A 14,738-nucleotide genomic window follows, 5' to 3' on the forward strand; every position below is an offset into this window, starting at 1 on the left:
TGTCTGCCATTGTGACCACTCAGCGGTGCGGAGGAACGGTTCTGCACGGGAACATACAGACCAGGAATCTTGGCAGAGAAACAGTCTGGAAAGGACCAGATACAAGTCCCAAACTGAAAGCTGGGTGTCTCAACCTAAAGCCTCACCTGACTGCTTAGCAGGAGCACGGGGATGAAGGAGACAGGGGCGGGGACTTCATTTCATAAGGTGAGAAACTGCCCAGTCTTGAGAACAGAGAACGTGATCTAAGGCATGTGCGCACACATGTGTGCACCCAGAGAGACGTATGCATGCAAGAGTATTAAATAAATTAATTAAATGATTAAAGCAAAAGAGGCGATGATTTGAAAGAGAGCAAGAGGGAGTGTTTGGAGGGAGCAAAGGGAAGGAGAGATGAGGAAATTATAATCTTAAAAATTATAATTAAAAATAGAAGCGCCCCAAAGCTGGAGAGATGGCATCACAGCTCTTCCAGAGGACTCAGGTTCAATCCCAGCGTCCACGTGGCAGCTTACAACTGTCCATAACTCCAGTGCGGGGATCTGATGCCCTCTTATGGCTTCCATAGGTAATGCATGCGTGCGGTTCACAGACATGCATGTAGGCAAAAATACCCACGCACTTAGAACAGTTTTTTCATCTAAAAAAAGAAAAAGCCTCAAGACTAAGGAGTTAATTTCAAAGGCCCAAAACATAAGACGAGAAAAATGCTAATAAAGCCTTTTCCCTAAATGACCTAAGTTTCTACACATTTTGCTATTCTGAGTGGTTTGTTCGTTTTGATTTTAGTCAAGGGATCTTAAAGGTTGAGGGAGAAAAATAAAACGGGGCCTGGGAGATTTTCTGAAATCTTACCTCACAGCATGCAGGTCCTGGGCTCTCCCCTCAGTACATGACTGAAACTTGGCAGGACATTTTGATAAACAAAATTAACATGTTTTATGGAGGGAGATCCTGAGTACATTCCTAAGCACCCATCCATGGACTGAGTCTTACAGGGGAGGCACCATCACTGTTGCCAACTGACAGGTGAAGAAAATGGGGCAGGCAGAGGCAAGCAGTTTGCCCAGTGCTGTGGCAGGGCAAACCCTCTAACTGACTGAAGTCCTCAGCAGGCTGGGGAGATGCTTCAGTGGGTTAAGAGCCTTAGCTCTGCAAAAACAAGGGCCTGGATCAGAAGCCCAGCACCCACACGAAAGCTAGGTATGGCCTAAAAGCAGACAGGGTTCTGGGGTTCACTGGCCAGCCAGTCTAGCTAGGAATAAACCAAAAGCCACCAGCGAGCTCCCGATTCAACAAGAAACTCTGTTCTAAGGGAATAAAGTGACAGGTAGAGCAGGACACCCAATGTCCTTCTCCTCCTCCGGCCTCACTCACATGTGCACATGCACCGACATCACCACACGCACACGCACACGCACACCGCAAACATTCCTAAACACATTGCCTTCCCACCGGCTTTGCTGTAGTTGATGTCTGACTCTACAATGAAAAGTTGCCCTTTACCATCTTGTTAAAGGAGTTGCCGTCCACAGACCTCTCCTGTCCTCCACAGGAAGTTGTTAGTCTCCACCTCCCCTGTTCTCCAGAGAGCTTATCTTCAGTTTATCTTCTCCTGGTGGGGAAAATTATGTCTTTCGCAACTGCGCTGGAACCAATCCAGAGAAAAGGAGCTAAAAAGATGTGAGTTTTAGAACTTTCTAATCAGAAACTTTTCTTTAGATTTCACAGAACCTGGAATCCCTCAGCAGCTTAGGGAGAGCAGCCTTGCCTGGTGTCAGAAAAGCAGACCTCCCACAGTTTCTGGGCACCCTGTGCTAACCTACCTTCCCGACCCCCTTTGCAGGCCTTGTATCCGTCCATAACACCCCAGCAAGGTGATCTCTGTTGGCCTCAGGCTCCACACTGGCTGTCCTAGTTAGGGTTTCTATTGCTGTGATAAAATCATGACCAAGAGCAAGTCAGGGAGAAAAAGGTTTATTAGGATTACACTTGCAAACTGAAGGAAGTCAGGACAGAAACTCAAATAGGGCAGGACCTGGAGCCGATGCACGGGCTACAGAGGGGTTCTACGTACTGGCTCACTGCTTTCTTCTAGAACCTGAGACAACTAGCTCAGGGATGGCACCACCCATAATGGACTGGGTCCTCCCCAATCAATCACAAATTAAGAAAATGCCTACAGCTGGATCCTATGGAGACATTTTCTCAATTAAGGCTCCCTCCTCTCAGATAACTCTAGTTTATACCAAGGCGACATAAAACTAAAGAGCACACTAGCTTTCCAAATAAACCTTTTTCTTTGCCCAAATAACTGGTCCCTCCAGTGGGTTGGCTTTTTCCAGTGGCAAGAAATAAGGATATATAAAGCTGATTAAATGAGTCCTAACTCCAGTTATAAAACAAACATTAAAAAAAATTTCCTCATTCCTACCCACAGTACACACACACATTAGGAATGTTCAGTACCTAGAGAAATGTTTCAGAGCTGGAGAAACAGCTCAGCACTGAAGAGCACTGGATGCTCTTCCAGAGGACCAAGATTCTATTCCCAACATCCACATGGTGGCTCATGACCACCTGTAACTCGAGTTCCAGGCAGGCAGATCCCTGAGTTCAAGGCCAGTCTGGTCTACAGAGCTAATTCCAGGACAGCTAGGGGTAAACAAAGAAACCCTGTCTGGAAACAAACCAACAAACACATAAAGTTTCTAGGAAGTACAGGGACTTCATATCCAAAATACATTGGAACATTATCTCTTTTATTTCCCTACCACATGGGAAGTCTTAATATCATGGGAGACTCTGTATTAGTACCCTAACTCTAGGGAAAGAATATTAATGTCAAGAGTCCTCCAAATTAAGAGGAAAAGCTTCAGTCAAGCACTTCACACCCCAATCCACTTATTTAAAAAGAAAGAAAGCACTAAGACCCTTTCTCTTCACCAGAACTTGGGTGTAAGTTTGTTTCACATCAGCTATGAAGGAAATAAGAGAAGAAAATAACCTATAAAATCTAATCAGAAACGCCCAGGAATACTCACATATAGACCGTCTTCAAGAAATTATTCTAACTTTCCTATCTGAAATTCCAGCCGTGCAACTGGGAGCCTGCGGCACTGTTGATCATTTTGCTTTGTTTTGTTTAATCTCTACACACAAACAGTCCGAAGAATGCGAGGAGAATTAATATTTTGGATTTCTACTTCTAAAGGATTGCCCTGCTGTGAGGGTCAACACCAACAACTGCACGGTTCCAAAGGGATTCAGAATTCCCCCCCAATTAGTCATCCTAAATGCAGATAAACACAGCCAGACAAGACACCAGGCGAAGAGGAGACCACTGGATTCCTCTACTTAAGAGACATGCCAAACAAAATAACCTAACAAGTTATAATCTTGGGCTGATGTGGAGTTTCCTCTTAGTCAAGCAGGAATCCAGAACCAGTGAAAACTAGACTTGGGCTGGAAACATTTCTAAGTGAGTCACAGAGGGCCTCAACATCTAGAGAGACTCCAGAAGTTTCTGGCGATACCACGACAGGAGGCCCAGCAGGAGACAGTGGAGCACCTTAGGGACACTGTGAATACTGCACACGGTGCCTGTTCCTTGGGGCCAGGAATAAATGACCCAGTGGAAACAAATTCATTCAGAGGAAAAGAGTCACCAGGCACTGGTAACCAGTACGGAAAAGGAACTTGACGGAAGAGCTCACAGCCAGGAAGCAGAACAGCTCGGGCCCATGCCCGTCCAGAGGGACGCACACATAGCTGTTGGCCTAACATGCACCGACATTCTCCGGCTCTAACTGAAGAATATGTTTAAAAACACTCCTACCGTAAGTCACAGAAGCTAGGAACTTTACAACCTCTAGGCTGCCTCATCCATTATCTTGGGAACATTCCCCTTGAGAAATGAGGCAAGTGAGGCACGGGCTGGTGGATTCCACTTATTTCAAGAAATGAGCGGCACCAAACTAGCAGCACCATTACTCCATGAAGATGTTGAGGAAGCTGGACCTGATGGTCCTCGCCTTAGCACCGGAGGTCGAGGCTGGAGGATCGAGCTAAGAAAAACTGCACCTTCCACATGGATCCCAGGGGTACCACAGCTGGTTTCATTTGTGTACCGATGCTCTGTGATGGTTGTACAGTTATGACGTCGCCTGCCAAAGCGTTTCTTTGAACATGACCCCGCCCTTTAGCAAACCTATACAGGGGTATGACTGGTCGAATGCCTCGTATTCCCCACCTCTCCCATGGCCACTGTAAGGTCAGTCTCTTATCTCCACTGGGGACTAGAGTTTCCGCTTCTGCCCTTGAACCTTCTGCAGCCAGCTTTGACTGAAAACCAGATCTCTGCTCCCTGAGGCAGCCAACAAAGGAAGACCGGACTCGAGTTGGAGGCAAAGGCAGGAATCTGGTCTAGGGAATCTGTGTACAAAGTGAAGGATGGACACAGCCAGAACCAGGACAGCAGTCTGGCAGGTGGATGTTGGTATGAGAGACAGCACATGTTTGTACCTGAAGCTACTCAGGGGACTGTCGCCTTCCCCTCCTCTTCAGACGCTGGAACCAGAAAAAGACACTACCCTTCTCCACAAAACCTAAGAGGCCACTGATTCTAAGCCAAATGACAAAGAAAAACAGGGTCAAAATCTGATGGGTGTGGGGTGGGGGAAAAATCTGGTGGATGCAAAGATAATATCACTTTTAAGGTGCAACCCAAATTCAGAAATGCTATCATGAGGAAGACATATCTTTGAATAAGGAAGAATACAATAGGCTTTTTTGAGCCATAGACTCCAAATCACTGTAAATAGAAGGCAGATGCTTTCAAAATTTAATAATTTTTCCTTAATATTTGAGGATTTGTACAGGTATAGAATGAAACTGCTCAGACCCACCTTCCCCTTCTCCCTTCCAATTTCTTCCAAATCTTCCCCACCTTGGCTGCTTCCTACTTAATGTCTTTTTGTTTGTTAACCTACTCAGTCCAATTACTGCCAGATTCATGCACAGCTCCAGGGACTTGACTGAGGTGGCAAGGGAACGGGATTAAAAACAAACAGACACAGACAGAAAAGCTGGGGGGGGGGGAGCTGGGCTCTCTGTTAAAGAACTATCATCAGCCCAGAAGTTTGGTGTGTTTACTACATGGAGTTGAATAGAGAGGTGGGACCATAGCATGCAGGTGCACAAGGAGGTAGGGTTATACAAAAAGGTAAAGAAGGAAACAGAGTTTTGGTCATACGGCTGGATCAAGGAGACAAACTTAATCTTGGTAGGAGGAGCAGCCTTAGATGTAAACATGGGGCGAGGCGAGGAAGCTACAGAGGGCATTTCTGCACACACTGCCACACTCAGTATGAACATTTACAGCCTACCCTACATAATGCTGTGCACAGAGGAGCGAGTGACTGAAGTGACCTCAGCCACGGCTGACGCCTTAAAGTCTTCTTGTGACCTCCCCATGTGTTTACACTGTACGAAACTCTGTTTTCCATTACTGGCAGCTAAAACATCTTAATTGACATATATCTGCATGGCAAAACTCCTTGAGACTTAAAATCCCAGAGCTTTTTGATTTCCCTAATAGACAGTTACCCCCTCAGTGCAACTCCAACACACCATAACCATTGCATACCACAGGAAGCAGAACCCCAGATAAGGTAACTGGAATATCAGTGGCCATATCACGTCACACAAAAAAGAAGACACTGCTTTTCTCTAAAGAGATACAAAACAATGCATGCGTACGCGCGCGCGTGTCGCGCGCGTACACACACACACACACACACGCACGCACAATCTGCAATACACGCCAGCACTATTTTCAAACTTGAGCAATCAAAATTATGTGTAGGGCTCTGGTTCCTTCCAGAAACAAAACATGACTTGAATGCAAGGGAGAACATACTCCAGCCTTTTCAAAACAAGAAGCTTCACCTACTCTCCATCACTTAAGTCTTACCAGAGACAAGGGGAAGTACCGTGCTAGATATACCTTCTGCAAATGGGAGATTTACTCAGCTCCTTAAAGACCTCCATTGGTTCACACAGAACTGTCAGAATCTAGTAGGCTCAGGGTCACCTAGAAGGATGGGGGTTGGGGGAAACCAAGCCTGCTACTGAGGTCACCTTCCAACAGCTCCAGGGAGAGTCTCTGATCCAGAGTTTTGGCCTCCTGCTGTGAGTAACAAAATTTCTGGCACCGGGCCTGAATTTCTAACTCATTACTGAAGCCAAGGACTGAGGTAAGCCCAAAGCTAGAGTCACTGACACGCAAATACTGATAAGCAGAAATGTCGCAGAGCATACAGAAGGAAACTCCTCCAGGTCAGGAATCTTCCAGTTCAGGTGTGAGGCCAGGACACTGCCCCAGATTTTATATCCTGTTCCCAGATCTTTATTTAGTCAGGCAAAGGAGAGGTACCCAACAGTTACCTAGCCGTGGTATTGCTCAAAGGCAGGTATCCACTCTAGGAAGAAGGCACAGATTATGTTGAAAATTTAGAGAAGACCACTCACCAAATAACATCCAAACCCCATGCTTTACCATGAGAACTCTGCTGCCATTCCTAAAGACGCAAATTCTAAGAAGTTTATACCTAGTGGTCAGCAAATGACCACAGCACATCCATGTCCTAGCATGTCTTCAAACTGCAACATCAAATGACTTAGAGAAAGCCCATTTTCTGTGAGTTTACACAGATTTTAAAAAGTTAAATCCTAACTTTTTCCTTATGGAGTGTTCTTTTTTCCAAGTCAGTGTTGTTACATCTTATCTGAAATTCCAGTTTTTGGAGAAGGCTTTCTTATTTTCTCATACTGAAAAAAAAAAAAAAAAGAAAAAGCAGTAACCTCCAATTTTTTACTGAATCTCCATTTTATGTAACAGAGAGCTCCTACTTTTCTTTACCAAATGAAGACTGGCGTGGCTAATGATGGGGATTCACACTAAGAAGTGTCATCTGGCAATTTCCTTACTGCATTAATATCACGGTGTTCGTATGTGCTAACCTAGATAGTGAAAGTTGATCACCTGAGTGGCCGCTCCACACAGTTAACAAGCTCCACACACATGAGATGCTTGAGGCTGCTGCCGGCATAGCAGAGCATTCTGCCTTACAGTAAACTCTCTAAATAGCAACACTGAAGCCGTGCCAGAAGCATAGGAAATACACAAACAAGCAAGAGACACCTATATCTCTTGTTGTTACTGGGCTAGCGATGTGATTCAGCAGTAGACACGGAATACCTGAGACCATGGGCTCCATCCCCAGAATGCACCAAAGTAAATATCATGCACTACACCTAACTGGATGCAGTAACACTTATAAAGCTAGATTAGACTGTTGACATCAGCGATTCATTACGAGGTTACAGGGATGACATCCCGAGTAGGAGTTTTTCAGTTCCTGTTAGGACCACCTTCACACATGTGATTTGTCTTCCATCAAAACATTAGTGTCTGGCAAATGACTCCAGACTAGTTTGATCTGTAGCAGATCAAAAGCCACTAAGAGATGACATAAAATGAGCGGCGTGGGCAAGCTGGCTGCTTGCTGCCCTAACTGCCCTAACTCCAGAGGTGGGTTACTTCTTATCCACACCTGTTCTTCCACACGGTAGTTCATAAACTCCACGGCTTAAGTGTTCTGTGGAACAGACCGACCTTCTTTCCTCTTTCTTTTCTCCCACACCCCTGCTTTAAAAGAACCTGGAAATCTCGGGCAAACATCATCTTCACAGTCCCTCTCTGCTACCTGCCTTGCGCATCAAGTGACCTTCTGCAAGGGCCTTTTGCTGGACCTCCTCCCTGATTCCAAAACTTGGCTAAATCTTGTAGAGGACAAGAGCTACAGAGAGCGCCTGACAATGTACGTGTCTAAGAAACCTTGGGTTGGACTCCCATCGTGCAATTTGTGGACTTAGACAACTAGACTGAATGAACCCAAACATCGGGTCACTGCTACTCAATTACGGATGGACCAGTCTCGCAAGTGCACAACAAAGTAGCGGAACCGTTGCGCCGGCAGGGACGACCTTGACACAGATGCAACAGGCTTCTCCGCCCCAGAGAGAGGTGTCCCAGTTTTCAACAACTAGTGCAAACTGATAATACAACCAGAGATCGCAAGGACGACTTCACCAGGCACAGGAGAGACCGACGCGAGGTAACAGCGCCAACAGGTGCTCCCTATCAAGCGTGGTCCCTGAGTTTTCCAGGGGGGGTACTCAGAAGGGGCCTCAGAGACAGTTCGGGGTCGCCTCTCGCTCCGGTTCCCCTCGTCAACAGAGGACGAAGGCGGGAAGCACGGCGGGTTCAGGCAACCCGCTCTTTGAGTTCGTCAAAGTTTGGGGCGGCAGCTGCCCCCCACCAGCACGCTGAGTTCTGTGAGGACCACCGCTACCGGTCCGAGAGCGCCGCAGAGCAGTGAGACTCTGGTATGGCTCTCCGAGCGCGCGCCTGCATCCCAAGCGTCCGCTCCGCTGTATACCGGCCGCAGCACGAGGATGCGGACTCCTACGGCCCGGTTCGGCCCTCCTCGGCCCAGCTCGGCACTCCTCGGCCCCGCTCGGCTCCCCTCCCCTCAGCTCCTCTCCCACGCCCTACTCACCTGGGGAGTGGGAGGCTCCGCTCTACGAACGCTGAGTCCAGGATGCGGGCTCCGGCAGCCCGGTGCAAAGCGATCCGGGTAGGATACCGCAGCGCGCGTACCTCGGCCGCTCTTTGTGTCTGGCGGCCGCGCTCCCCAGGGCTTCCAAGGCCTCCGGGCGCCGCCCCCTCGTTCTCGCGGGGCCTCCCCAGGGAAGGGGAGGGGCGTCCTCGGGGCGTGGCTTTGAGGGGCGGGGCGAAGAGGCAAGAGGAGCTGGGCCAGGGACTTAAGCTAGTCAGGGACCTAGCTGGTCAGGAGGAGGAGGATGCAGGATGACAGCAAGGCTCTGGGAGATAGGGTGTTATAAAAACAAAACAAAACAAACAACCAAAAAAACCAAGGGGCCCAAGTCCTTTCAAGTGGAAGAATTCCCCAGAGTAGAAGGGAACCAAAGAACCAATAAAAAGCCCATACAGTACTCTGATGAACCATACTTTGGCTGTATCCCTTTTCATGTGTCATAACTTGCCCAAGCCAGTGATGGACATGACATACCTACACCCTGTGGCAGAGGTGTAGCCGTGGGACGTATAACCAGGGCTCTGCTTCCCTCTAGATTATAATACGAGGTTCCCAAAGTGTGGTGTGCCATAGTCACCTCTGTATTTACTGGGACCAGGGAGATGGCTCAGTTTGTAAAGGCACTTGCCTTGCTAGCCTGATGACCTAAGTTCAATCCCAGAACACATGTAAAGGTGATAGGAGGTGCTGGAGAGATGGCTCGGCAGTGAAGAACACTGTCTGCTCTTCCTGAGGACTCACATTCAATTCCCGCCACCCACAGGGCAGCTCATAACCATCTGTAACTCAAGTTCAAGGGACCCGATGCTGTCTTCTGGACTCCTCAGACACTAGGAGTGCATGTGTTGCATAGATACACACAAGCAAAACACCCATACATATAATTTTAAAACAACTTAGAAAAATCATCTCCACAGAGTTTTCCTCTGACCCCCCCTCCCCACACACTGAGACACATGCCATTGTGAACACACACGTATAAAAATCATGCACACACACATTCACACAATAAGTTTTAAAAATATTTTAAAAGACTCTATGTTCTCTAAATCTAACACTCCAGGTTTCCATGTACTGTTAGAGAATGAACTTGGAGTTAAATGATGAGAGTCACAGTGCCATTCACTGGATGTTGGACTTTATACCACCCAGTTATACAATCTCTGAGATCTTCACTTCGTTCATCTGTGAAATGGAGATGTGACAAATACTCTTTGTAGGGACGTGAACTAATTGATCCAGTCAAATCAGCAACCCAAATTAGCCATCATAGCAGTGGCTCCTAGCCAGAGAGGAACAGGGCATGCTATTCCATTTTCCCTACCTATAGCAAATAGCTGAGATAAGGAACTTATCAAAAAGGGGAAAGGGTTTCTATGGACTTGCAATTTTAGACATTCCAGTCTATGATCAGTTTATCTTAGTTGCTTTTGAGTAGCAACTAAGTAGTAGCAAGTCACCACATCAGAACTGAAATTAGAGACAGAGAGACAGAGGGTGCCAGAGTCCCTTTCGGGGGCACCTTCTCCATGACTAGAAGACCTGGTAATAGATCCCAGTCCACACCTCTCAACAGCACCACATCCTGGTGGGTCTTCTTTTTGTGACTATTTCATTTGTTTGGTTTTTAAAGGTTATGTATCAATTTAGTCAGTGCACGCAGGGCGTGGGGGAGGAGCACATGCACTTCCTGGAGTATTCCTTTGTGCAGGAAGTACTTTTATCAGGTAAACTGTTTCCTAGGCTCTAGAAGGTCCTATGTTCTTAAAAGTAATATTTCTCTCCCTCTCCCTCTCCCTCTCCCTCTCCCTAAATGAATAAATTGTAGAATACATGTTCCCAACCCATCACTAAAGGAATTTGGATCAGGTTTCTGAGACTATCTGATTTCCCAAATAAAGAAAGTTGCTTTTCCAGATAAAGATATACATTCTAAATATCCCCTGCGAGTCATTTTGAAGGGCGGATTACTCTTGCCTTCCCAGCAAGAAAAGCTGCACTGTCATAGGACAAAATAGGATCCCTTCTCATTTGTGGATACAATGTATCATTTTAAAGCAAAGAATCTAGGAAAATAAGGTTTCTGCCCCAGAGTCTATGGGTTTAGCAGCCCAAGCCAGTACCTTATCTATTCTCGGCAGCTCAGCAAATGCTAATCAACCTGTTGGCTCACACCCCAGCCTGACTCACACTTACTTTATGCTTATCGATTGTCCGTGTAATGGCCATAGCTCTCTTTTCACTTTATGTTATTCAGTAAAACCGTTGAACTAATATTGCTTTTTTTCTCTTCTGTTTGTTTGTCTGTTTGTTTGTTCGGGTGCCATGTATGAAGATACAGCCGTCAGTTTGCTAAGCATGTGTTCTACCATTGACATACATTTCCAGCCTTAATGTTATATTCTCCAGATATGATGAAGTGAGAATTTACTTTTGGTCTGTGGATACACCTTCTTTGATTCTTTGCATTTTGTCTTCTTGTACCTGACTGAAGCAGGGGAGGAAATGGTAGCACCTTCACAAATGTCTCGTGATATTCTTGAACAAGCAACCCTTTTAAAAATCTAATCTTGCCACCATTTGATATGAGTGTCGTTTGGTTTTGGTGTTGGGGATTGAATCCTGGGTTGTGTGCATATAGTTATATACTCTACCACTGATCTTCACCGCCCCCCAGCCTATAGGTGACCTTATGACATCCTGCCTACCCTTTCCCCTCTCCCTCCCTCCATCCCCATCCCTTCCCCCTCTGTCCTCTTCCTCTCCCTCCCTCTCTCCCCTTATCCCTATGCCTTCTAGCCCAGTTTTTCTGATATCAGTTGTCTTCTACTGTGTGATTTCTTTCTCCCTCCCTCATTCCTCTCCTCCTCCTTCTCCATCTCCTCCTCCATTTTTTGTGAGACAGAGTCTTTCTATGTGGACCAGGCTGGTCTGGAACTTGCAATCCTTCTGTCCCAACCCTCCAATGATCAGGAGTATGGGTACTTGCTACCACACTCTACTCCTCTCTTTCTTTGCCTTTTTCGGTAGCCTAGTAGCTGAAGGTCACGGCAGGGATGGGGATCAGACAATGACAGATCAGCTAAGATGCTGCCTTAGTCCAATTTTTGTTACTATAAAAATACTTGCAGCAGGGGTATAATAAAGAGAAGAATTTAGCTGAGCTCACAGTTTTGAGGGCTGATGGTTTATGATCAGATGGCCCTGGCTAAGGTTGGCCATGCTTTGTCACATTCTTGATGTCAAACATCTCCCCTTTTTTAATAGTGAAAAAAAAAAGTGTAGTTAAAATTAGCCAGCTGGACGCCATTTAGATGATCCAAATTGTGTTGGCAACAGGTAGATGGTCATACTCGGAAGCTGTCAGAGCATATACCTTCTTCTCATCAGGCCCTCTCAAGGCATTGACTTCAGTCACGTCAGGGACGTAGAGTTTCTTCACAGCCAGTCTGATCTGGAGTGAGTTTCTTTGGGTTGTCACCTATCTTCTTTGAGGCTCTGGCTGAGGTGAGGGCGGGGAGGCTGGACTTTGGCACAGTGGTCAAGCTAATTTCTCCTGGAGGCACTCTTGAGAGGGTATTGGAAGGTAAGTGACCCGTGGCTCTTCTTTCCGAAGCCGTTGACTCTCAGTTCCCTCACTTTGGCTTCTGACTGGGGAGGGGCAGGAACCTCCTTCCTTCCTTTCACCTGCTTGGTGAAAAGGGTTTCTGATCTCACCCTACTTTTCCAAGAACTAACCAGAAACCCATAAGAACTTTATCATAGTCTTTTTGGGCAGTGACCCCAGTGATTTAACCACAGTTAGATCTAACTAACTAGGCCCTTCCTTTTTAAAAGTTATTTTTGTTTGGTTTTGTTTTTTTGGGTTTGTTGTTTTTTTGTTTTTTTGTTTTTTTTGGTTTTTTGTTGTTGTTGTTGTTGTTGTTGTTTTTTTTTTTTTTTGAGAAGTCTACCAGAGAGAACAGACCCTCCCCAAGAGGACATACTCAGGCTTCAGAGGCAAACTGCATCCAAACGATAGGTTTATTTTGTCCAGTTCGGAGTCTATTCGAGTGTACATTATTAGTGTATTTGCCAAGGTATAGGAGTGGGACGAAGCATCAACCAATGGGAAAATGAGGTAGGGATGTAGCTCGTTTGGTACAGTACTTCCCTAGCGTGCACAAAACTATGGCTTTAACCCTCAACAACGCATAAGCTAGGCATGGAGGCTCTTGCCTGTAATATCAGCACTTGAGAAATGGCGATGGGAAGATCAGAAGTTCAAAGTCGTTCCCGGCTACACAGAAAGTTCAAGGCCAACCTGGGATACCAGGCAGGAAAGAGGAAGGGGTACAAAGAGGGGTGATTAGCACTAAAGACCATTTGAGAAGGTCAACATGGGAACTCACTACAGTAGAAACATCTTAAAATATATACATGTTAAATATATAAAAAGCGTTTAATTGGGTTATCCTATAACAGGGGAGATAGACATCCACAGGCTAGCAAATGACAGCAAATCGCTCTTTTATGTGAAGATCGCAGAACGTGTCCCAGTCAGGGGTCTGGCAGGGAGCTAGGTGTCGCCTAAGCCTCAGGTGTGTGCCCACCGAGTCTCTGGCTCTCCACCCGCTCTACCTTACCAAACTTCCTGACACAGTTTTATGCCTCACAAAGAATCAATTACTTCTTTCAGAATTGTTGGCCAGTAGCTCCTCAAACAGTACCACCACTCCTGGTAACACTCCAAAACGTGATGGTAAGACATCATTGCTGAAGACACTGCACACCTGAGTCAAAAACATCTACAACAACAACAACAACAACAACAACAACAACAAAAGCCCAAAGCTTCACTCCTACTAGCTTGCTTTCACTGTGCTAGAAGATGCTATGTACACCCAGCTGTGAGTCTCGCAAGGCATAGTAATGACCAGCCTGGCAAGATATATTCATGGTAAAAAAGATGCACCAATGTTATGGGAGCAATCAACACTTTCTGGTCTAAGATCTGCGCCACAAGGCATCCAGCACCGCTACCAGGATTAAAGAACTTGTAGCAAGACAGATCATAGGACTTAGGGGACACCCCACTACTGTTAATTCTGCAAAATAAATACATTTAGCCAACTCATGATTTACTTCTCTATCCATAGATCAGTGCATCTCTTAACCTCATCAAAAAGGCTTCTTGAAAATAGGTGGCAATAAATAGAGACCTGCAGGAATGACCAGACCTAAATGGGACACATATTATACCTGCTCCTCCCAAGGCAGAGAGTGAGTCATTATAATGGCACAACAGGGTAGCTGCACATAGAACCTCGAGCCAGACAATAGTTCCTCGGCTTGCCGTAGGGCTTTGGGACCACCTTCCCTCAAGCCATACAAAAATCTCTTGGCGGGTTAAAAAGTCAAGCAAACCTGAAGTTTGGATGGGGAGGGAGATATGGGATGGATCTGAGAAGAGCTGGGTGAGAGGGAATAAACATGATAAAAATATAATGCATGGAATTCACAAAGAATTAATTAAAAATCATTCAGGAACAAAAGAATCAACAAACCATGCATTAACATAGTCTTCTGTATTTGTGCATGTTTGCTCGTCTTCTTTGAAAAATGTCTCACTGTGTAATCTATGCTGGCCACAAACTCATATCCTCCTCCCTCTGTTTCCCAGGGGTGTGCCACCACACTCGGTTAATGCTGAGACTTTATTCAGAATGACTGCAAAAATAAGAAACTGGATGCTAAAGGCAATTTATCATCTTCAACACAATTGTCTGAGACCATTCAGGTCTCTTACCTTAAGTTCATATTCATTAAATGGATTTCCCTTAGGTTAAATCCATCTGTTCAGGTCTCTCTCTATCCTGCTGCAGCTGTCCTGAATCCGTCACACCACTCAGGCTGTCTGCAGAACTGAACTTTCTTCCCTCTTGTGACCCACTTTACAGATGTGAGATTGTTCTGCTACTTCCAAAGGCCAGTAGGAGAATCTGAACCTGGCTGGTAGAGCCAATGAGTCAAAGAGTGGCGCTAGGGTAGGGGAAGTTGGGCTGGTAAAGCCAG

At 46.0% G+C, this 14,738-nt stretch overlaps 1 protein-coding gene across 1 annotated transcript in view; it reads right to left on the reverse strand.

The window, feature by feature from the left end:
* The window catches only part of Ninl (ninein like), a 66,061-nt gene extending 57,301 nt beyond the window's left edge, over positions 1-8,760 (reverse strand). Inside the window, exon 1 of the mRNA XM_032904403.1 lies at positions 8,625-8,760. The gene's annotated coding sequence lies outside the window, so the exon portion shown is untranslated. The remainder of the gene's footprint in view (positions 1-8,624) is intronic.
* Between the last annotated feature and the right edge of the window lie 5,978 nt (positions 8,761-14,738).

The sequence above is a fragment of the Rattus rattus genome, chromosome 5 (genome assembly GCF_011064425.1).
Source record: "Rattus rattus isolate New Zealand chromosome 5, Rrattus_CSIRO_v1, whole genome shotgun sequence".
Taxonomy (NCBI): domain Eukaryota; kingdom Metazoa; phylum Chordata; class Mammalia; order Rodentia; family Muridae; genus Rattus; species Rattus rattus.